Here is a 22,518-nt window from a genome sequence, read left to right as displayed (position 1 = left end):
GACGCTCAAGTTTACGGTCCCACGGCAAGTTAAATTGGAGATAGCTTTCCTTTCCTCGGGTAAGTCAACGGATGTGCTTAGGACCATTTTAAAACGACTTCTACTAGAGTCATCAACTAAAACCTTTGTGTTTTCGTTTAGGTTGATCCGTTGAGCGTGGATTCGATCGAGGGGCATAACCGAGTATCAGGTACGGGTTTTCCTACTACTGGACCTCGGATCGAGGCTGGAAACGTAGTAATCCACAGGGGATTACACGTTAGTGACTGTACTGAATAACTGTATGTGTGTTGACTGTTAAGCACTGTTATTATATTTTGTCTGATGTAAAGGTACTGTGACTGTTAATTGTAGATTGGGATTTTTATGTTGATGGACCTTGAAGTTACGGTTCAGTATGTAGTAATCATTGGTCTGGATGTTGATCATGGAGTTTGGACGGGGAAGGATAGTGAGTCCGGTTTTTGTTGGTTAGTTGATTGGGTCTAGGGTTTTCCCTAATGGTGTGCGAATTGGTGACGCGTATAGCAACTGAGGGTGTAGTTGTTTAAACCTATACTATCTGACTGACAAAGCCTATGGCGAAACTGTAATATGAATGTCGTTGGGGTGTGACTGTTGTAGACGGTTTAGTATGGACTGAGGGGTAACGGTTAGCTTCATCTATGGGGTAGTGTGCCTTACGGATATGTGCATCCTTCGGGATCACTAGACTGATGTATGCATCCTTCGGGAGCACTAGACTGATGTGTGCATCCTTCGGGAGCACTAAACTGATATGTGCATCCTTCGGGAGCACTAGACTGATGTGTGCATCCTTCAGGAGCACTAGACTGATCTGTGCATCCTTCGGGAGCACTAGACTGATAGGTGCATCCTTCGGGAGCACTAGACTGATCGGTGCATCCTTCGGGAGCACTAGACTGATGTGTGCATCCTTCGGGAGCACTAGACTGATATGTGCATCCTTCGGGAGCACTAGACTGATATGTGCGTTCTACAGAACCACTAGACTGTTATGTAGGGTACCCCCGAATAGGAAGTTAACTGTTGTTCCCTAACGGGCCCAGTAGTGGGTCCCTTACTGGGTATGTTTATACTCACCCTTTTCTCTTCTTTAACTTTTTAGGTAAGGGCACAGCGAGGGGCAGACCGACGAGAGGCAGGAAGGATGCGTGAAGGCCATATGGACGCATCTGGTTTTCTTATTGCTTCCGCTGATGTTTTTTGTTAGAATATGTGGTTTTGTGATTTTGAGTTGATGACCTGAGTTTTTATTTGAAACTTTTGTGACTGTGATTTAAAATAGGGTCCGATACTGTTTTTTTGTAATATTTCTAACGTTTTAAGAAATCGTGACCGGTCCGTTATGAATTTTATGTTGTGTGGTCGAGTTTTGGTATTGAGTAATGACCTCAGCTTAGTCCGGAAAGTTGGGTCGTTACACAATCCATGTGGAACAACTTGAAGGTTTCATAGCTCATGGTTAATAGTCTAATGTTTGTAAGCTAGATAAATCCTTCTATGACCTAAAACAAACTCCTAAGTAATGACATGAAAAGTTTGATAATCTAATCATGTTGAAGGGATTCAAAGCAAATGAGAGTGATAAATGAAGGGATGAAAACCCTTTACAACGGAAGAATTACAGAAACTCAATTTTAATTGGAACCTTAAAATACCTATACATTGGCAAAAAATAGAAAAACAGTTTTTATGGTTAAACATGCTTTGAAGAAAAATACAGAGAAGAAAAAACTTACGCTCGTTGACGACTCTGAGTCTACTAATCACCAAATTTGGGGGCACCACCACTTGGAAACCTTCCTATTCTCTGATTGAGATGGTTTGTGGGAACCAAAATTGGAATAAGGGAATGAAGAGAATTTTTTCAGAGAGAATGGGGAGTCTTATTCGCAGAACTCATCGTTGTGATTGTTACGCAAAGTATTCCCACTTCTTCAGACGGAAGAAGTGGGAAGTTGGAGATAATAAATGGGAACGTGGAAAAACCACCCATGTTCCCTATTAACTTAATAATAATTATTAAATTAATATATATTAAACTAATTAATTAATTAAATTAAATAATTAATTAAATCATATTTAATTAATATTTTCATTTAAATCATATTTAAATGAATATCTCTCACATAACATATAGTTTTAATTTAATTAAATCAAATTAAACTACACTATTAATTAATTCTTCAATTAATTTCTAAATTAAATATCTTACATTTAATTTATCCATAATTTGAATCATATTGAAATATAAATTTCTCTCATAACCTATAGTTTTAATATGTATCATATACACATTAAATTTTGGGAAATTGTATTGGGTGGCACAATGAAAATTTAATTTAGCAATATTAGCACTAACATTTTCAATTTTGCAAATATAGCAACTTTTTAATTTTGGTTGATATTTCTTATTTTATTCTTTTTATTATTCCAAAATTACCCTTCTTTGGTATTTTCTCTTCCTCTTTTGTTTTTCTTTATTGTTCTCCTTCATTTTTCGTTTTCTTATTCTCTTCTTTATCATTCTTCTTCACCATTTCTCCTATTCACCTACTTCTCTTCTCCTCGTCTTCTTCTGCCTCTTCTCCACCGTCCTTATCTTCTCTCTTCAGTTTCGTTCTTTTAGATTCCTCTCTCTTTGTCGGCTTTTTTTTTTTATCATCTTCTCCTCGTCTTCTTCTTCTATTCTTCTCATTTTTTCTTTAGGGAAAACAAGAATTATGTATGTATTTCTTCCCCCTTTTTGAAGCCCTAATATTATTTATGTGAATTGCTCATATATTATTTATTAAAATTAGGGCTACGATTAGTTCTTCCTCATCTCTTTTATTTGTTCATAATATCTTTTATGGAAAGGAACTTCGTAGATCAGTTTGGTTTTATTTAGTTACGTTCGGTTCTATTTCTTTTTAATTTGTATCAGTTTTTTATATCAACGGTATGATATACTTATATTATATGTATTAGTTGACTGATATACTTACTACGTGTTTTTTATTTTTCCAAAATTGTTGCAGTTCATTGTAGTTATGGTTAAATTGGCATTAATTGTTTTTCAAAAAGGTAAATGGGTTGAGCAACATTACTACGTGGATTACAAAACAAATTGTGTTTTGGTTGATGGAGCGATATCATCATTTGATTCTTTTGTGAACTTGATTCATACTGAAATTCAGGTTGAGTCATGTATTGAACTTTCAGTTTTAATTTGTTGACTATAGGCGATAATGATGTTCAACATGTTATTAAGATTGTAAACATACCATAACAACTGTATCGACAATAAATAAAGTGTATCATGCTTAGTGCATCAGGTGTATTTAATTAATTGAGTGTATCAACAGTTTCGCAAGTGTATCAACAACATATCAAGTGTTTCAAACTAATAATATGTATCAATGAAGTTTAGCAAGTGATTAAGTGTATTACATCTATCAAATGTATTAGCAAACAAACAAGTGTATCAACGATATATAAAGTGTATCATTTTAGCGCATCAAGTGTATTTAATTGATTAAGTGTATCAATAGTTGAGTAAGTGTATCAACAACATATCAAATGTTTCAAACTAATAATATGTATTACCAAAGTTTAGCAAGTGATTAAGTGTATTAAATCTATCAAGTGTATCAACAAACAATAACAAGTGTATCAACGATATATAACGTGTATCAATGATATATAAAGTGTATCATTCTTAGTGCATCAAAGTGTATTTAATTGATTGAGTATATCAACAGTTGAGCAACTGTATCAACAACATATCAAGTGTGTCAAACTAATAATATGTATCAATGAAGTTTAACAAGTGATTAAGTGTATTAAATCTATCGAGTGTATCAAGAAACAATAACAAGTGTATCAACGATATATAAAATGTATCATTCTTAGTGCTTCAAATGTATTTAATTGATTGAGTGTATCAACAACATATCAAGTGTTTTAAACTAATAATATGTATCATTGAAGTATTAGAGAGTAAAAAAAAGTGTACGAGCAGTACATCAAATCAGGTGTATCAACGATATATATTGGTGTATCAACCGTATATATTGGTGTATCAGTAATGACTGAAGGGTAACTTCATAATTTCATAATTTTAAAATGCGGGTTGGGCTTCAATTTTGCTATTTTTGCAAATGTAAAAATGATGTGCTATGGGCCTAATTTATGATACTATAATTGTCATATTTGCAAGAGCCCCTTAAATTTTAACTTATAGTTTTAATATGAATCTAATTCAAATTAAACTAATATTTGAACTTACTCAAATATTTTATTCTCTCGTAATTTAATTTTGAATCATATCCAAAATTAAATTTATATAATAAAGTCTAATTAAAATATAAACTTTATATTATAATGTATCAATATACATTATATTAATTCCCAAAGTAAATTTGAACATTTCAAATTACAACAAATATAAATAAAACTCATTACTCTTTATGAGCTAGGAAGGGGACCTAATGGATCTACAGATCATAAGCTACAACGATATGAGATTAATTAGCTAAACTCATTAACTACATTAATCAATATTCGTTAACTGTGTGTACATTCCACTAAAGACTCACAGTTGAACTCTTCTTACTGTAGATATATTTCTATGTCCACGGATATAGACCAATACCAGTAAGTTAGTCCTTCACAAATGTTTGTAACACCAGCTGGGTCAAATTACCGTTTTACCCCTGGGTTACCTCTAGTCCTTAAATACCAGTGCTCCTCTAATGAACAACCTGTTTATGGTCCAACCACTAAACAAAAACCCCTCTCGTGCCATAGAGAGGGTAGAGCCCTTTGTTCAAGTCCCGGAGACACCACTTAAGGGAACACTTATCTACTTACCTTAAAGGTGGGAAGGAGTGAATTCCATCTTGTGTGATTATGTTCCCAGCTCCCCACACGGTCTTGTCTCCAAAATGATAAGCATATTGAGTCTGCAATTTGGCCACTCTCACGCGTACAAATCAAAGGCAATCCCTCGCAAACAGGAGTTCATAATACACTCAGGATTAAGACTAAGTCACTTAGGTCATCCTAATGAAATATAAATCCAACTATTTAACGGAGTTACATCTAGTGATTACTATTTCGTGGTCCAGTCTTATGCAAACTCATTGCATAGGATACCCTCACTCGCATGTCGTATACATGAACACATTGGATCAATGTGTTTGTATCAAATACAAAGTGAGTCGTATCCATAGTGTTAACAAGATAAGGTACACAACCTTAACCCTATACTATAGACCCTTTAAGCTGATCTTGAACATTGATCCCCGTATGTCTCTACATACTGTTCAAGACTCATCAAACAATTTAGGATGTTAGTTTATTGGATTTAAGTTATTATGACAAAACTAATAATATAATCAAGAACACTTATTGAAATTATAAGAATAAAACACTTTATGAATGGCAGTCAATTGACTATATTTACTATCTACGAGTTTTAGGACATAAAACCCAACAATAAATGCATCTATTATAAATCTGAGAATGGCTTATGCATTGTCATATGATTATATGTAGATGAAATATTAATCTTTGGATCAAATTTGCATGTTATAAACGATGTAAAATCAATTATGTGAGCAAATTTTGCCATTAAAGACTTATGAGAGGCTAATGTAATCTTCAGTATCAAAATTACTAGGCATTAAAGGAAATTTTTTTAGATTAGTCTCATTATATAGAGAAGATTCTAAAGAAATATAATTACTTTGATAGCAAACTAGCCTTTGCACTATATGATCCTAGTGTTAAGTTATTCAAGAACACTAAAGATAGTGTTAACCAATCAAAATATGCTAGCATCATAAGTAGTTTGTGTAATACTTGTATCTTCTATCCCATTGGTTGCTAGAAGTTAAGAAGTTAAGCTTTTAAATTATTGGAGAGTCTCGGGCTAAAGAAAAGAAATCTTAGGGTAGAAGTGTTGAGTCCCAATCTTGTTCGACCAAGAGAAAACGCAGATAATGACAAACGTGAGAATTTCGGTGCTGGACTATTGAGTTAAAAGGTAGTAAGGTTTAAAGACATACTTTCGGGCCATCTAGGGGCTGTGGCAGCCTAAGATGGAAAAAAGAACGATTTTAGAGATGGATCTTAGCTATATCGGGATCGTGTTCGGCCAAGACTAAAAGTAGAAAATGGAATATTAGGGTTCTTAGGCATGATCTTGGGCATGTTCGATCAAGAAGAGTGAATATCTCAGGTCGATCTCAATCGAGATCACTTAAAAATGCTTGACGAATAGATTTTCCAAAACATTTTATCTCGTAAAGGATAGTGTTTTTCAAACACAAAGAGCATTTTAAGTAAAAAGGACCCTCATTTCTCTCATTTCTCACTATTTCCATTTCATGAGCAAGTATAGAGAAGAAGTAGAGAGAAGTTGAGTTTCCTTGCGAGAGTAAAGTCAAGGCAAGAGTAGTTTGACACCAAGCTTCAGTTCGATGTTCAGTTGAGAGATATCCGAGAAGACAGAAGTGTTGGCTATTTTGAGCTAAAGAGAAGGAGTAGAGCTTGAGGTTATATCTAAGAAAGTCGAACTTTCTTCTTCCTTGTTTAAGAAGTTTAAGAGCAAGTTTGTTAAGTTAGAACTTGCTATTTTAGGCTCTAGATCTATTGGGAGCTCATGTTGAGTTAGGGCAAGCTTAAGGAATCGATCTTGAGAAAGCTAAGACCACCTAAAGAGTTCAAAAAAATCAAGGTTAATAAGAAAAGAGTTCTCTTAAGAAGAAAAAGGAAAAATTTAAGAAGTTGAAGAAGCTTCTTTAGTTGGAAACCAAGATTTACTTGAGTTTTTTTGTTATTTTCAAGGCAAGAGAAAATATGGAAAGTCTATAAACCAAGAACCTAGCCAAAAGTTGTGAGTGACTAAAATGAAAATGAATTTCTAAGCTTGATTTAAGAATTTATGTTTTAAAGCATACTTTGAGTTTAAGCAGTTGAATATACTAGATTTACGAAATTATTTACAAAGAATGAATTTCAAAAGTTTGAAGAGAAAGAAAGTTGAAAGCTAAGTTTGAAGAGTAAATTAAGTTTGAAGAGTAAATTGTTTTGCTAAGTTTATGTATATTATTTTTCTCAAAGTTTCCATTATCGTACTTTGTTTTAAAAGTTGTCACTTACAGGGCTTTATAGCTCATTCTTTCAATGTTTAATTTCCTTACAAGTAGAGATCGTGATTCTGGCACCTATTAAAGCATATGTCTACTATGCTAGAAGTTTGATTAGATTTTTGTACGGCTCATTTAATGCATGTATGATAATTTGTAATTAAGCTAAGAGAAGACTTAGTTACTATTTTTTGTAATAGACTAGTGTGAAGGTATAAGATTGTTTTTTTTTTTTTGGTTTGGTTTTGCTTTAGTTGGAACTTTGAATTTCATTTTATCTATATAAGACTATTTAGCAGGTTGTCCATTGGTTGGGTAATCCTGAGGATGTTTTACAAAGATTGTAAGCTATTATTTTGAAGTTAGACTCTTCTTCCGCATTTTATGTTTAAAGTTATAAAGGATCTAGATAAGAGCTACAAGTTAAGCAAGGTCGATATGTGTTGTTAGAAGAAGAATGATGTTGATTAGCTTCACACCACATCTCAAGTAAAATGAGGAGGTGCTTCAGGATGGGGTGTGATACTTTGAGAAATGTTGCTGATTGCACTAGGCCAGATATAACTTATGTTATAAAATTAATGTGTAGGTTTACTAGCATACCTAGTTTAGAACACTGAAACATTGTCAAAAAAGTCATGAGATACCTTAAGAAAACACCGAAACTAGGACTACATTACCAAAAGTTTCTCGCTATCTTAGAAGGTTACAACGATGTTGATTGAAACTCCCTCTCCGATGACTCAAAAGCTACAAGTGGTTATATCTTCAATAAAACAAGAGGGGTTGTTGCTTGGAAATCCAAGAAACATACTATTTTACCTCAGTCTGATGGAGCTAGAAATTATAGCATTAGTTACTAACATTGAAGCAAGCTGGCTTTAAAGGTTGCTATCAGTGATTCTTGTATGGGGAAGATCGATAGTAGCCATACTGATCCATTGCAATAGTACTGCAACTATCACAAAAGTTTAAAACTGCCATTACAACGACAAGAGATGACAGATTCGTCGTAAGCACAGTACCTTCGATCACTACTAGTTCAATAATAGTGGTTCATATATGAATTGATGATAACTTTAGCTTAGCTGATCCTTTAACAAAAAGATTAGCTAGAGAGAAGGTTTTCAAAACCTAAAAAATAATAGGACTCAAGTCTATAAAAAACTGAGTCACTTGTTAGATAAATCCAACTTGAAAGACTGGAGATCCCAAGAAACAAGTTCAATGGATAATAAATGATCATAAGTGATATGAAGAGAATCATGCTAGTGAAAAGGCTAAACTTAGTTCTTAATAAATTATATACTTGATGACAAGGGAAGTACATAGCTACAGAAGTACTCTTGATAGATTCACTTTTATGGGTGTGGAAGTGAGGGTCGGTTCCTATGGAAGTTTAGGCAAGTTCTCTAGAGCAATCACTAAACTGGGATATACATGCAAGGCCTTAAAACATGGCCTTTTAAAACTTCACTCGGATAATACTGTGTGTGCAATGTTATTAGAGGTAAAGTTCAAAATCAAGGGTTGCTTTACAATATTCTAAGTCATTGTCACTACGTAAAGCCTCAAGTTGTAAAGCATATTTGCTTAAGCACAGTATTACACAAATAGATGCCGTTTGATGAAAATGTCTTAAAAATTTTCACGTGGGGGACTAATTATCAAAAAGTTTTCAAGTGGGGGATTGTTGATGAAAATTTGTTTAAATAAAAAAATATCGTTATTTTATTCAAAGTTGGATTCCCGTATTGCTTAGAAAAAAAGTGGAAGCTCCCTTACATATTCATACTTTAATTTATAGGTTCAGACCCCAAAGGAGTACTTAAGTTTTGGAAAGGGTGGGAGATAGGCAAATGCCGCTTTGTCAATATCTTCACGTTCGTATCCATCGTCCATCCAGGTGGGCGAGGTGTGGTGTGGAATAAAAATAACGACAGATTTATTATTTTTGCTAAAATTAATTTTTAAACATTTTTTCTTAATTAAATTTTTTACCATTGAACCATTTCGACCATTACCGACCGTTACACCGTTATCACGTTAAACCTCCACTATACATATGTCACACATCCTTCTCATTTCAATATCAAATCGAATCAAAGAATTCTCTCCCTTCTGAAAGTTCTCTCCCTTTTCACAAATTTTCTCCCTTTCTATTATTCTGTTTATTTTAAATTTCGAGCAATTATCATCAGAGTGTTGTTTAGTTTGGATGCAGTTTCGAACGATGAATAGAGGTTATTTTATCCTAGGGATGATGGGACAATTCAAGAATTGTTTGCATACCAAGCAGAGCCGCAAAATATCTTTCCCACGTATATCTCCAACATAGATCACCAACAATCCTTTTAAAATATATTCCTTGTGGTAACTTAAATGACTTGGAACTTCAAACTTGTAGTTTTGAAGCTTCCAAGACCCTTAGAATGAAAGAAATTTTGGTGGTTTGTTGGACAAAAAAATCTTGGACATCCATGAAGAAGATGATGGAAAAGTAAAAAAAATATTTTTCAAATCCTACCTTAGGTTTTTTCTTAATTATTATAATTTAAGGGCTACTTTTAAGCTTTACTAAAGTTCGAAGTTGAGAGACCAAAATAGGACTTTTAAAAGTACATGGATTAAAATGGAACAACCATTGAAGTACATGATTAGAAGGATAGTTTAACCTTAATTTTATAACTCCACATAACCTCATGAAACTATGGAAGGAGGTTATAAAAATATAATTAATGTGCATTTATTTTATATTTTAATAAAAATATTATATCAAAAATTTTATCTAAATAGTTATTAGCATTTAATATAATTTAAGTGTCTCAAGCCAAATATTTTATTTCATAAGCCATGTTTCTTAAATTAAATGTACTATAGCATTTGAAACTATTTAATGTATTGTAAGTAAGGGCGATGAAAATGAGCTTACTTTATTGCGTTTAAGCTTTTAACGGTTAGGAATCTACAATTCTTTAAACTACTTGTCCATAGTTGCTTATATTGCTTATGGCTCCAAATGTAACCTTCGATCGTTCCCTCTTGCGGTGGGGATTTCATTTCCTCTTGACTACTTGATAGACCCCTAATTAGATTTGTTTACAGCAGAAGGAAAAGTTAGTTATACCAGCTGGAGTTTGTTACATTAGTTTGTTATATTAGTTGTAATAACACTCACATGTGAGTTAGTTAGAGGCTGGCAAGATTAGTATAAATACTAATAGAATTTAGGAGGAAGGATATGAGAATTTTGTAAGAAGATTTACTGTAATTTCTTGAAAGAGAGAAAGGCAGTAGAGGGAGAAAGGAATTGAGTTACTCAATTCCAGAATGTACCCCTTATCAAAATCTAAATAGAAGAGGAAATTCATACCAAAAGGTGGTGTTCCATCAAATTGGTATCAGAGCGGTGAATCTTGGGAAGGAAATCAAAAATGGAGCAAATGCAAATTGAAGAAAAACTGGAAGCCTTTGAACAAGAAGTGATTGGGATGAAGAAAGAATTAAGCAAAATTCCGGCAATTGAAGAAAATCTGAGATCCTTAACAAAGAGCCTCCAGCTATTAAGAATTCAAGCCGAAAAAAATCAACAATTGTTGTTACAATGCATTGAAACCATGGTGAAAGAAAAATCGATAGTGAGTGAACAAACAGTGAGTGAAAGAATCACAATGAATCTACCAGTGATGAAGAGTATAGTTGAAGAAGGAAGTATACCTATGAAAAGAATCGAGACCGAAGAACAAAGGAAGGAAATCAAAATTGAAGAGAAGGTGGGCGAAGAACAAACACAGAAGATAGGAATTGAAGAAGATATAAGTGATCGAAACAAATTCAAGAAGGTAGAGTTACAAAGGTTTAGCGACAAGAAGTTCGATTCATTTATTTTTTGGATCGAATGGAATTTCCAAAAATATGAACCGATCAATTCTGAGAGTAAACATTGTTGTAATCAAATTCGATGGAACCACATTAGATTGGTCTCGGTCGAAGGATGAACACGATGCATTCAAGGATTGGTTGAGATTAAAATAGAGGTTGTTACTTCCTTTCCAATCAGTGAGGGAAGAACTTAGCCGCGGGCGATTTCTAGCAAACAAATCGGAAATCGTGGAAGATCAGCGAGAATTACCGGCGAGACCCAAAACGAAGATCCAAGTGAAAACAAAGTTGCAGTTCGGAGACGCTGCAAGTGACTGATTTTGATGGAAAAAAGACACCGGAAGTTGCTGGATTCGATGGAAAAAGAAGACGGCAGCAGTCGTGTGGATGAGAAGGAGGAAGAAAACGCTGGCAAATAGTGGTTGTCCGAGAAGGCGATACGGAAAGTGGGAGAGTTGCATAAAGAAGGAGATGTTGCCGTGATGCTGATGACGTGGCAGAAAGGGATAGAAAAGGAGGTTAGAGGAAAGAAAACTAAACCCTAAAATTGTCGATAAAAAACAAAAAAAAAAGGAAAGAAAGCTGTAAACACACCTTGAGGACAAGGTGAATCTGAAAGGGGGGAGTAATGATAGACCCCTAATTAGATTTGTTTACAGCAAAAGGAAAAGTTAGTTATACCAGCTGGAGTTTGTTACATTAGTTTGTTATATTAGTTGTAATAACACTCACATGTGAGTTAGTTAGAGGCTGGCAAGATTAGTATAAATACTAATAGAATTTAGGAGGAAGGATATGAGGATTTTGTAGAAGATTTATTGTAATTTCTTGAAAGAGAGAAAGGCAGTAGAGAGAGAAAGGAATTGAGTTACTCAATTCCAGAATGTACCCCTTATCAAAATCTAAATAGAAGAGGAAATTCATACCAAAAGGTGGTGTTCCATCACTACTCTAGACAATGTTTCCACTTATGAGTATTATTATTTGACACTGCTCCTTCCTATTGTTGTTTGCATTCCTCAGGGCTTCTGTATTTCTAGGCAGTGCACATCTACTTCAATTTTTCATTTCTCCAGTTATTTTCCTCACCTGAAGCTCCAGAGTTCTTATAGATGTAATTTTGCTTTGTAGCAACGCATCGCTTTCTGCATATATTCTTTAATAAGGATCTCAAATATTGGTGTTAATAAACTAGAGGCTTGGTTCTTATTTCTTGTTTGTTGATTTCCATGGCTTCAGTGGTAGAATTCGGGTGGTTAATTCCTTCGAGCAGGTTGTTCTCTTATGTGGTCGGTAGCCTATAGTTGTTGGTTTCCTTCCTATGAGAATTTGGGATGATTTCTCAAATTAGGGTTATAAATATGGGAGAAAGGACTATTGTTATAGTGCACAAAACAAATCTATTGGGGATTGAAGCCATAAGTCATAACTATGCGCCTCTTTGCATCCCATACACGTATCATTAGTAACTTAACTTGCAACATTTGCTTGACTGATTCCTATCAAGTTAACCTGATTAAGCACCATAGTTTTGAGTAAATTTGTAAGGATAGTTATTGGTGCTTTAAGCGTGCTTATTCTGTCATACTTAACCAAAATTGCAAACTCTTGACCTATGGACCCTTAAGACTTGCAAGAACTTCGTAAAGAAAAAGGAAGTTGAGTTAGTAGAAAAGATGAAAGGAAGTTCTATGAAAAATTGGTTGGTAGCCAAGTGACATGGTTTGAGTGTCATTGTAGCCAAGAGCAGCTTTGAAGAAAGGTTTTTGTTTAAGTGTTAATGGTAGACGGCTATAGAGAGGTTAGCAAGATGAAATTTGGCTAAGTGTTGGCTAGACATTCGACATATTCCTTTGCAACCAAGAAAGTCATTGGAAGCTCTAAGGATAAGAAATTGTGCGACCAAATTTTGAGTTGTTGTATAGCCAAGAAGTGTCAAGGAGAACCTTTAAAAGGACAAGGTCAAGTGCCTCTTGTAGTTGCTAAGCGAGATGCAAGGATAGGCGACCAAGGCTTCCTATGCGTTTGAAGTTAGCTAAGCAGCCAAATTGTAAAAAGAACCTTTATGGACAAGGGTTGGCTAGGCTTTTAGGTTGGTAAGTGTGCTAGGCGAGCTGTCCCATTTAGCCAAGGCAAGGCATCATGTGTCAAGGCTTGGCGGCATGATGCATTAAGGCCATATGAATAGGCCAAGTTAGTTATGTTGAAGGCTATGCATTTTGAGGTTGGATGCCATGCAACTAAGTGAGCATTAGGAATTTTGGTAATATTCTTTGAGGTGGATTCCAGTTGTCTAGGTATGTAGAAGTTTAGAAAAACGGCAAGTAGAAGGTGGCTTAAGACTTCCATGCGTGAGCCAGTATTTAAGGGAAATTTGAGGGGGAATTTCTCACAATCGACTCATGTGTTTTGGCTAATTTCAATTGCAAAGACTCCCTATATGTCTAGTTTGAGAGTTCAGGCTATCGGAACAAGGGGACACAAGGAAGATGTTCAATCATTGAAGTAAAGCCTTGAAGATCATTTCTTGAATGAACTAGAGCAGTGTTGAGTTTTGGAGGGCTACATGATGCATTCCTTGGAATTCTTAGGCTAAAAGTTTAAGGTAAGATATTTAAGATAATTCTAACATTTGAGTTATTAACCTCCAAAAATGGACTTCAAAGGACGGTGAGGCGAGCTGGACGTGTAAGTTAGGTGAATTGAGGCTTGGTCGAGTGACAAAGGACGGCGAGGCGAGCTGGACGTGTAAGTTAGGTGAAAAAAGGTTAGCTAGCCAATTAAGCACATGTGTGATTGAGCCAGTGCATGGCAAGGCACCATGAGGCATACAACGTGCCAAGCATAAGTTTAGCACATGACAAGGCTTTCTAAAGCCCTGCGCACATGCCAACCATCGTGTCACCCATGCTCTGCACGCTAGCCATGCCAAAAAGCCATTTTTTAGTTGTTTATGATATTTTTGCCTATTTGGAGCGAAGAATTGATATTTTCTAAGGTTAAAAGGTAAAGCAAGGCTTAAATATAGATATTTAAGGATAATAGGAGTTTGAAGAATTTTCAAGCTAAGAAGTTGGATCACGAGTTGTGAGTGACAAAATGATTTTAAATGTTTACTTATAAACATAAGTTTAAAGCTAAATATTTTCAAGCATGTTTGAGAAATTTGAAATGATATTACCTTATTAATTTTGTAAATGTTTAGTGAAGCATGAGTTTAAGCTTAAGTTCAAAACTATATGTTTAAAGCATGATTTATAAAATATTCCAAGCATGTTTTCTGAAAGAGATTTAAGGCAAGCATGTGCTTCAAGCTAAGTTTACAAACATGTTTTTATGAACCTATATCAGTATGTTCTATGTTACTCTTTATGACATTATGTGTGCATAGTGATTTTTCATTACTAATGTGAAGGCTGAAGAGCTTATGTTCCTTGTACATCAATGAAGGTGCAATTCGTTGTGGCTATGTGGAGAAGGATACAGTTAGAACTGTACCTTTGTTGAGAGAAATGCGTCTTTGACGGTGTGGTGTACCAACACCAATGTTCCATGTTAAGAATGAGTTATGGATATGTCAAGTAAAGTTTATGAAATATTTTTCAAATGTTTATAAGTTCAAGTATTATGTTTCTGAAATGGTTTCTAACTGCTTGAATATTTCTATAAGCTAAGAATTTATGCATAACTCTTTACAAAAACATGTTTTATAAAATCGTCACTCACTAACTCTTTCAATTTATTTTTTCGAAATGTTATCTCACTTTCCAAATAGTGATCATCGTGTCGAGCTTTCCTTGTAGTTATTAGTTGTGAGTTAAGGTTATTATATTTCCATAGACAATATGTCTGGTTTAATATGAGGTCAAGTTATGGGCCTAAATAGTAAGTTGTAATCATGTTTATGTTACCGCTGACGTGCCTTAACGGTTGTAGCTAGTGGTTTAAGTTGTTAGCAAAAGCATTTAGCTTGTGTTGTTTGTTTCTTGTAAGTAAGCATATCAATTGTGACTGCAAGTTAAGTTAGATAGGTTAGATTGTTAGTGAGTGTTTTCAAGGTATGATGATGTGTGCTAGCCCTTGCACTCTATTTTAGAGTTAGGTAAAAGTAGAAAGAAGGGACTCTGGATAGGGGGTGACAAAAATAGTTGACACCTTTCTTTTATCTGATGCTCTTATTGCATTAAACTTAACCAAATTAGTTGACGCATTTCTTTTATCCAACCCTCAAGATCCATATATTTTATCTACCCATTTATTATTGTTACGCAAAATTCTATTGGTGTTATTCTGACTTAGTATTTAGTGTTGTGTATGTCTATATCTTATTCTATGCAATGAGGTGAGGTCATTGCATGTTATATGCTCTCTATGTCTTGCATTCTCGCGTAGCTACTAAGTCCTTGTTGTGTACAAGTTTTCTTACTATTTTTCAAGTATAAGCGAAACAATAGGTTTCCTAGGTAATCCAGGGTCGAACACAGGGAATTGATATCAAAGCATAGTTCCAAAGCTTACTCTCCATCTAGGCGAAAGAAAATAATTATCTATACGGTATGTCAAAGTGTAAGTTTAAACTATATCTACTATCTACTAGTCTCTTTCATTGGATCGTACCATGAGATTCGTATAATGCGTCTGCTTGTCTTCTCTAGAGCAGTGTTCTCTTCGGAGAGCTGTATTATAGGATTTGGAACACTGCGAACTCCTAATATGGATAGGGTCTCTTTGATCAGTTTTCATATTGACTTTTCACTTTCGGGAGCATAATGATCCTTATCTCTGAGATCCAAAAATGGAGGGTTACACTTACAAAGAATACTAAGTTGTTAGTATATTCTTGACCGAACTAGTGGTAACTAAGTGCTATAGGAATATGAAATATTTAGGAGCTAGCACTTGGTCAATATTGTCTTGGTTCAATGGAGGAGTAATTGACTACCCTTTGGTAGAGGTTATTCTAAAGCTTCGAAATATCATTGCAAAATATAATAATGATGGGTACATTATTAATATTTGCTAAATTAATTTGTACTTAAAGGATTGTAGTTTTTCACTAAATAGAATATGTTTTATTTTTCAGCATGAATAGCTCAATAGTACAGCTCTTAGCTTCCAAGAAACTTAACGGCAATAATAATGCGACTTGAAAATCAAACCTAAATATAATAGTAGTCGTAGATGATTTAAGGTTTGTCTTAACCGAGGAACGTCCTCAAGCCCTAGTCTCAAATGTTAACCGAAATCTTCGAAAAGCATATGATTGATATGTTAAGGTCAAAGAAAAGGCCCGTGTCTATATTCTTGCCAGCATGTTTGATGTTTGGGTAAAGAAACATGGATCCTTAGCCACGACTAAAGAGATTATGGATTCATTGAGGGAAATGTTTGGTCGGCCTTCATGGTCCCTCAGACACGAAGCTATTAAGCACATTTACAGCAAGCGAATGAAGGAAGGGACCTCTATTATAGAACATGTCCTAGACATGATGATGCACATCAAAATCGCTGAAGTAAATGAGATCTCTGAAGTTGTTTAGATAGATATTTCATACATAAAATATTTTTTATGCTTCTCAAAAGTTGAGGAATTTAATATCTATTTCTTGTATTCCAGAACAAATGTACATAATATATTTTGAAATCAAGCGTTCATTTTTACTAGTGTATTCAGATTTGTTCTACTATACTTATTAACAACTTATATAAGTTAAGACTAAATGGAGTAGAATTTGTCTTTAATACTGAAATGTTTAGCATAAAAGATAAAAATGTTTCTTCTAATACCTATATGGTACTTAAGATTCCGCTACATAAATCTCAATGCAATTGGGAGGTTGGTTAAGTGTAGACTTTTAAATTAGTTAAAAGATAACTTTTCACCATCATTTGAATCTTGTCTCAAAAAAATGACTAAAAGATCTTTTATCGGAAAAGGACTTAGAACCAAAATTCGATCAGAGCTCATACATTCAGACCTCTTTTGACCAACGAAGGTCAAAGTGGAAAGTGGGTATGAATATTTCATCAATTTTGTTGGCGATTGGTCATGTTTACCTACTGCATCATCAGTTTGATTCTTTTGAAAAGTTCAGAGAATATAAGACTGAAATTGAGAATCAATTAAGTAAAAACTATAAAGACACTTCGATCAAATTGAGGTGGAGAGTTTGTGGACTTATGATTCCAAGACTATTTGATAGAGCACGAAATCCAGTCACAAATCTCTTCATCTAGTACGTCTAAGCATAATTGTGTATCAGAAAGAAGAAACCAAACCTTGTTGGACATGGTTTGCTCTATAATGAGCTTTTCTCTTTGATCCTTAATGAATAAGGAATTTGTATTGACAAATGCCACATTCTTAGAAGATAAACACATCATGAATCATCAATTTACCATGTAGTAAATTAGTATTGAATAGGATTCCAAAGACGTTATAGATAAACTTAGTTCATCCACTAAAGTAGTTCATAAAACTAAGGAATATGATTAGTCATATCCTTCTCAGGAGTTGAGAGTGCCTCGAAGTAGTGGGAGATTGTTCATCAGCCTGATCCTTACCTGGTTTTATCAAAAACCAAATTGGCATACTTGATGATAGTTGAAGGATCCATTGACTTATAAAAAAGGCAATGGACAATGTAGATTATCCATCTAACGTCAAGAAATGACTAATTATGCACTTTAAAATAAGAGATTTAAAAATGCACAATGTGTTCAGAGGATCTAAATTATTTGGAACTATAAAAACAGAATACTAGCTATTCTTAAGTATCTTATATAGACAAAATGATGTCTAGATATAACATGCAGAATTTTAAAAAGAATGAATTGTTGTTAAGAAGTCCTACATAGTTTAGGAAAATCAAAAGACTACACGCTTGTGTATAGTAAGAATCTGATCATTATTGGAATCAGTATTCACTCTATATGAAAGAGCAGTAGTGATAAGTGTAAAGTAAAATTGTACTACTTTATTTGGGTAAATGTGCATCGTAGTGGCAATGTAATAACCTTGATACTAGTTGAGCAAAGTCATGGCTATTTGGTTTACAAAATCTTTCACAGCTAAATTGTTTAAAGGTCACCTGAAGAGTTTAGGTCTAAGAAGTTTGTACACTAAGACAAGTGAGAGAATGTTTGGGTGTATACCTTAGTTTATTGTATCATATGTTTATTGTACTCATATGAGTAATTCTCTCACGCCTAAATTCAACGTTGTTTTCTCACACTAGGAGTCATAGTCCAAGTGGGAGTTTGTTGGAATTTATGTCCTAAAACTCGTAGTTTTTAGTCAAAACTATATTCTATTAAATAAAGTGGTTATTGAGGACTTATTACTGAAAATAGAATTCTATATTCTTAAATCCAATAAACTAAAGTCTTGAGGCTATCTAATGTAAACTTCAACTTTATGTAGAAACATAAATGTGGATCAAGTTCAAGTATATAGCCCAAACGGTCTTTAGTGTATGGGTAAGGTTGGACACCTTATCCTTGGAATACTATGGATGTGGCCCACTCTGTAGCTAGTACAAACAATGTGATCTTGAATCGTTCATGTAGAGACATGAAAGTAGGGGCATCCTATGTAAAGAGTTTACATAAGACTGGAAACATAAAATAATCACTTTTAAGTTATAACACCGTTGACTGTATAAACTGATTATTTCGATTATGGTAACTTAATCTTAATCCAAAGCTAACTACCTATGAACTTCTGTTCAAATGAAATTATCCTTAGATTTGCATGGGTGAGGGTAGCTCAATAGCGCAAGCCCAATAAGCATCCCATTTCAGCGGTAAAACTGGGTGGATGGCTAAGGACATAGGATGCAAGACTGAATTCACTCCTATCCACTTTTAGGGTTAGTAGATAGGTTGTTACATAAAGGACTCAATCTAAGTCTTGAACAAGAGGCCCCACCCTCTCATTGGCTCGAGAGGGATTCGTTTTTTAAGTTGGACCTTAAACTAATTGTTCAAGAATTCACTTACTAATCATTGTTATATCAAGATGTAATCTCGGGGGTAAAATGATATTTTGACCAAATCGAGGTTATGAACATCCTGTGAAGGATTCACTTACTGATCATGGTTATATCATATGGACACAAATATATCTATAGTGAGGGGTGTGCAACTACGGGACTTTAGTGGAATGACCTATTAGTTATCAAATGTTGATTAGTTTCGTCTAGAAGGATTTAGTCAGTTAATCTCGAATCGTTGGAACCCATTATTTATAGGTATACTAGGTTTCTCTAATAGCTCATATGGAATTAATTTAGAACAATATGTTGGAATAATTCAAATTGTTCGAATTATATAGAAAGGGAGAAATCGAGATGAATATATGTGATATAGCCATCGGTTATAAAGCTTTATATTTAAATGTGATTTAAATATTAAAAATATGAATACGGGTTTATATTCGGAAGCTCGAAATTGATAGAAATGGTCAAAGTTATGAAAAGTCAAACTTTGATTGGCTTTATATTCTAATGTGATTTAAATTTCAAAAAAATAAATGTGAATTCATGCTCGAGAGGTGAAAATTAGTCCAGATGGACAAAATGGTAAAAAGTCCAAAATGTTGATTTTTAACTTGAAAAAGTCAAAGTTTGATTTTGACTTAATTGGTCAAATGACCATATTGCCATTGGACTAAAGTTAGTGAGAAAATTTAATATTTTGTTGGATAATCTCACAAACACTTAGTAGGACAAGTATTTACATGTGATGTAAACAACAAGGCCACTAAGATTAAGTGGATTGAGAGGTGTCATTAAAAGGAGAAGTTTTTTCATGCATTTTGCAAGTTGTTGGTTTCCTCCTCCTATTTCCATCTCTTAGCTTTGTCAATTTTCTTCACTTAACGAGTCCCTCAATCCAATTCTAAGTCTGGAGAATAGCAAATCAACTCTAGTGGTGGTCCAGATACGAGTTCGTGAGGAGATTACGAGAATCAGAAGAGCTTCAAAAGTAAGTAGTACTTTAACCCTAATTTGGTTTATTAGGGCTTTTTAAGCATGTTAATCTCTAAAGTTTTTAGATGCATCTAGAGTAAATTAGATCCGTTTTTTCCGCTGCATTTGTATGCTTTTCATCATATGAATAATGTATTTTCAAATACTTACGAATTTACAATAGAAGTTATGTATTTTGACACTTTTATTACGTGATTTGGCTTCATTATTCTATATAAAAGGCTATAATAACTTGTATTTCTACAAGTTATCACACCTCCAAATTTAGAATAATGTTTTTCCTCAAGCATCACTCAGTATCATGCCTGTCCTCAAGTACAAATCCTCATTCAAAGACTGACCTTCCTCCTTGCACTTCTAAACTTCTCAAATGTGAGTTAGTATTATTTTTCATTTAGGGTTTACTCCTATCGCGTATGTAACGCCCCAAAAATTAAGATAATTTATTGGGCGTTATTTTGAATCCATTTAATGAGAATTATTTGATTTATGTGGGAATTGAAATTAATTAAATATTTTTTGGATGAATATTTAATTAATTAGAGGTTTTGGCATGTGTTGTTTGTTGAGTTTTTATTAAATGGTAGGTTAAGAGGATTAAGTAAAGTTGTGGATTTTTAGTGTTGTTGAACTTGAATTTAATTAAATAATTATGGATGTTATTTAATTAAATTGTCGGGTGAAAAATTTGTTGGAGATTTGATAATTATAAGTATATGTGGAAATATATATATAATTATTATGTTAATGGAAAAGATAATTATATTTGTTGAAATATAATTATTTAAGGAAAAGATAGTTGTATTTTGGGGAAAGGATATTTATTAAAGGAGAAAAGGTAAAATAATTATATTTTGGGAAAATATAATTATTTGTAAAAGGATAATTAATTACTTTGGAGAAAGATAAACAATAATTAATTATTGTGGAAGATAATTAATTATTTTGGAGAAAGATAAACAATAATTAATTATTGTGGAAGATAATTAATTACTTTGGAGAAAGATAAACAATAATTAATTATTGTGGAAGATAATTAATTACTTTGGAGAAAGATAAATAATAATTAATTATTGTGGAAGATAATTAATTATTTTGGAGAAAGATAAATAATAATTAGTTATTGTGGAAGATAATTAATTATTATGTAGGAAGATAAATATTGTTTATGGAGTGAAGTTGTTATGGTTGAGTTAAGATAATTCATGTTGGAAGTTAGAAGTGATTTATTGGAAAAGATTTGATTGATTAAATTAATTGAGGACTTAAGTTAATTTGAGATTTTGGAGGGAAAAGTTAGTTTTGGTGGAATTGTAATTAATTGAGTATATATATATGGATATATATATTTAATTAATAATTTGGAAAAGTGTAGTTAATTATATTATGGAATATAATTATATTTATTTGGAAAAGAAAATAATCCATGAAGAGAGAGATGGTTGATTTTGATTGGACGAAAAAGATATATATTTATAAGAGAGAATAATGGTTTAAATAAATATATATTTATTGTAGATTTTGGTGAGAGAAAAATAATAATAATAAAGAAGTATTATTATTATTACTAATGGTTATAAATGCCTAAGATTAAGGCATTGATTTAGGAAAGATAATGGGAATAAAGATATATGCATATTTTTTTGGTATTATATATATATATCCTAAAAGGAAAAGGAAAAGGAAATAATAATAATTATTATTATTATTGTTATTATTTGGGTCTATAAATAGCATTGGAATGCTGAAGATGGAATTAAAGGAAAAAGAAAAAGGTTCTTTATCTTCTTCTCTAAGATAACCCTCTGCTATCGCCGCCTCAGTTGAAGTTAAGATTGGTCTCTTTGGAAGCTTGAGGATTTAAAGTGATGAATTAAGAGGATTTTTCGACCTCCATTTGAGTAACCTTGGATCAAGTTAATTGGAGAATTTTACTGTCAACTAGGGAGTACCTTTGTTTGGCTAAAATCTCCAGGTAAGAGATTCTTCTACTAGACCTTCGAATTGAATTCAAGAGACCGCATGTAATTATGATTATGCATTGATGGTAGCTAAAATGCATAACTTGATGCTACTGATAATGACTGTCATTGTATTGATGTTGATGATGATGACTGAGATTATTATGTTGATGATTGATGATGATGACTGATGTTATGTTAATGACTGGAGATTGATGTTGATGATTGTTAATGCATGATATATTAATCACATGATTAAGGACGTTAAGATTAATATTCATGTCATGTTATGATGTTATGTTATGCTACATGCTATGGATAGGGTGTTCTGTTAACTTTGTCTATTAGACTCGTACCTGCATGGGTGTCCTTCGGGATCACCACCTATTTAGGACTGTGTGGTCCGACGGGACGCCAGTCTAGCATGGATATAGATATGATTCGAGTGATTCGACGGGGTCCTCGCATCCCGATTGTCTTAGTGTTACCCCCGGGTTCACTACAGACCAGCATGTCCTAGGT

This window comes from Cucumis melo, chromosome 6, assembly GCF_025177605.1.
Source record: "Cucumis melo cultivar AY chromosome 6, USDA_Cmelo_AY_1.0, whole genome shotgun sequence".
Taxonomy (NCBI): Eukaryota; Viridiplantae; Streptophyta; class Magnoliopsida; order Cucurbitales; family Cucurbitaceae; genus Cucumis; species Cucumis melo.
Note: the sequence above shows the minus strand (reverse complement) of the source record.